The following is a 3742-nucleotide window of genomic DNA, read 5'->3' as shown; positions in this document are numbered from 1 at the left end:
GCTCGTAAAGCTCGTGAACAGTTCGATTGTTATTTTATACTAAAAAAAAATTATATTAAAAAAATATTTTACATTAAAAAAATTTAATACAAATTTATATTTTAATTTAGATTACAAATTATATAATACATCCGTTTCTTTTTAACTGTTACACTTTGACATTTTACACTATTCACAAATTGCACTTTGACCCTCGTTTGTGATTTATACGTGAATAAAAACATAGTCATGTGGGATCTTGTTAGATTCGTATTAGTATGTATTTTATTAATATGTTTTTTTTTATATTTTTTACAAATACAAAATTAGAGATATAAAGGCTCAAAGTAGTGCATCGACATGCGTGAAAAGTGTAAGTGTAACAATTAAAAAGAAACGGATGTAGTATTTTAATTTGTGATCCAACTTCACCTCTACTCCACTAGGCACTAAAGTCCCACTTTGGTTAAGAAAACAAGGATCAACCTTATTTACTCTATAAATAGCTACTAAACTTTACTTCAACTTAAAGTTTAATTTTGTATCTCCTTGGTTGGAAAACAAAAACTATACTTTATTTTCTTCATACAGGGAATGAAGTATATTTTTAAATATTTGACTATTTAATACTTCAAATATTTGATAATTGTTTATTTAATTGCACTTAAGAGTGTTATTGGTTACAAATATGATTTTTTTTTTCATATAACATGAAGTCCCACATTGAAATTTTAGTGAAGTTAAGAGGAAAACCAAGTTATAAAAGCATATATAAAGTGAATTTTTTTCTTTAACAAAACATGGAGTCCCACATTGAAATTTTAACAATGCTAGGAGGGATTCCAGGTTATAAAAGCATATGTAGAATGAGTTTGTTCATCTTAAACAAACACATGGAGTCCCACATTGAAATCTTAGCAATACTAAGAGGGAAACCAAGTTATAAAGCATGGGGATAGTGAGTTTGTTTTTCTTTAACAAACCATGGAGTCCCATATTGAAATCTTAGCAATGCTAAGAGAGAAATCAAGTTATAAAAGCATATAATGGGTGAGTGAACAAGCTCACATACTTTGTACTTGACCTATACGATTGGGACTACAGCTTAAGTATGTCTTTAGTATTGATGTAGGCCTACACGGTTGGGCTTCGAGCTGAGCCGAGCTCACTAGTCGAGCCTAAACGAGCTCACTAGTCAAGCCTAAACGGGCTCATGAGCCGAGTCTAAACGAGCTCACGAGTCGAGCTCAAGCCGCAAATTCTAATCACGAGCCCGAGTCGAGCTCGGCTCCCCCAAGCTCGGCGAGCTCACGAGCCGAGCCGAGCCCGTGAAAAGTTAAACGAGCTCGAGCCGAGCTCAGTACTATTCGGGCTCGGCTCGCTCGATAAGCACCCCTACTTGTATCTATGTATATAAATCAGGAAAATTATATTCACGTAAAATTTCCCCATCGAAAAAAATACCACGTAAGAACTCGTTAAAATTCGTCTTAATATCATGACATACATGTTAATTCCTTTGATATAAATACATTAAAATTGGAGGAAAAATTTTCTGTACTTTTTCTCAAAAAGTTAATGCTCTTTTAATTACGTGTCCTAGTAAAACAAAAACATTACATAGTAGAACTAAAATAAGAATCAAAACTCCAATATTTTTTTGGTACATTAAAAGTACTCCGCACCCAGTAATTATGTGTCCTAGGAAGGCAAAAACATTATATAGTAGAACTAAAATTAGAATCAAAATTGCAAATATTTTTTTTTTTTTTAAAAAAGTAACCTCCAATAATAATTACATGATCTTTATAGAAGTATTTCCTGTGATGTGGAGCCTAACATATTTAGAAGGTGTGAGATTAGAAATCTATGGACTATGGTGCATTTAATAATGGAAAAAGAAGGGTGGGAGAGTAGGGTCATTTGTATGACCGATTGATGAACCTTTTTCCATAAACAATGGATGAGAATCATAATATATTGAGATACCTTTTCTTTTACTCTTAGAGTGATAACATTGGGTGATAAAAAGTCACATAAAAGGCAAAGAAAGTAGCGTAGTAAGTACAAAGAATATTTAATTAAATTCACAAGGCATTTTGTTGGTTTTTATACCTTTCTTCATTTATTACCAAACCCAAAAGGTCAATAAGATTATTGCATGGCAACATTATAAATTCAGATAAAATATATTCAAAAAATCTGTTCAGATTTTCGTGTCCTAGGTTTTCACATTGTCAATAGCTAGTGATTTGAATATTCTTTCATCTTCGTGTCTTGGTTTACAACTTTACATTGCTTGGTTGGTATGAAGTTGTGAACTATACATAAAAAAGAGTTTAATTATACTTCTTTCAATTTTGAAAGATCGTCCTTGTTACTGTTACTACATGTAATAAGAAGGATCAATCTATGTGATGTTTGGGGTGGGTAAAGTAGAAGAGAAAAAGGGATTAAGTAAAATAAACAAATAAAAAAGGATTACAGTAAGAGAAAGAGAGTAAAAATAAATTAATAGTGTAATGGTGGGCCATATGATAGAGAAATGAGAGGGTAAAAAGGGGAAAAAATTGCCAAATAAGAAATGAAGTAAAAAAAAGGAGGATCTTTTGAAAGCGCACTCAAAAAAATCGGGAGGATCTTTAGGAACCAAAGGTAGCTTGCAACAAGATTTGAACCCATGATCTCTTGCTATTTTAGCATGACACAATTATCATCTCAACCAACTTTTAATCATGCTTTAAGTGTCCACATTATTATATTTGTACCTTTTAAATGTTGAATTTCTCTAAATATATTTTAATGGAAATGAAAAAAAATACATATCAAGTTCGAAAAACAGTACCAAACCGTTTTCATGTAATTAATTAGAATTTCTTTTTTTATGCTATTTTATACACCAATAATAACCACTTACTAATAAGTACTACTACATGTACCATACTAACATGAATGAGAATTATGAGATTCGACGTAGATGTGTTGCACCATATAAATTTTTATTATTTCAATTTTCACCCGTTACATATGTATTTGTTCAAAATCTAACTATATTATGTATCAATTTTAGAAAAAGGATTTATGTAATTCAAATGACATGATTTACTCAAAGTTTCTAATTTAACCCATCAAGTCGAAAAAATCATTTTAGTTAACAATAATAATTATATTACTCCAAATATAATACCGTTTGTAAGATAATATGATAGATGCATCAATTCTCACCACTTAAATTTAATTTTACATATTTTGTACTTACTCTGGTTTTTAATCTTCAAACTTTTCTTTTTGGTTTATTATTTTGATCTACACATTTTTTGTTTCTATTGTTGGTAACATATCCCATCTAATTTCTCCTCTCTTTTCCATCCATATCATCTACTTTTTAATAGTTTAATCGATTTTTCGTCTCTCACTTTTCAGTTTTTCTTTTCATATTCTCTATTTATCTCTAATACTTTTGGACTTCCTCTTTAATTCTCCCCTATAAGTAAAGGGGAATAATTCAACATTATTTTTAGTATTTCTTGTCTAAATCCTCGAAATGTCATGAAACTTACTTTCAGATCAATTGAAACTTATTAAAATGATAAGTTTTTTCTTATATCTTCTCACCAGCCTCCTAATTGATGTAAAACAATTGGACATCATCTTCGATCTCGGAGATTTTGAAATCGAGTCTTATCTTTGTAAGAATGGATCTCAATCTACCACCTTGCTTATTAGGGATTTATTTTATCTTAAAAAGAAAGTACGTAAATCA

The sequence above is a fragment of the Beta vulgaris genome, chromosome 1, assembly GCF_026745355.1.
Source record: "Beta vulgaris subsp. vulgaris cultivar EL10 chromosome 1, EL10.2, whole genome shotgun sequence".
NCBI classification, from domain to species: Eukaryota; Viridiplantae; Streptophyta; class Magnoliopsida; order Caryophyllales; family Amaranthaceae; genus Beta; species Beta vulgaris.
The sequence above is the reverse complement of the archived record's forward strand: the minus strand, read 5'-3'. Positions refer to the sequence as shown.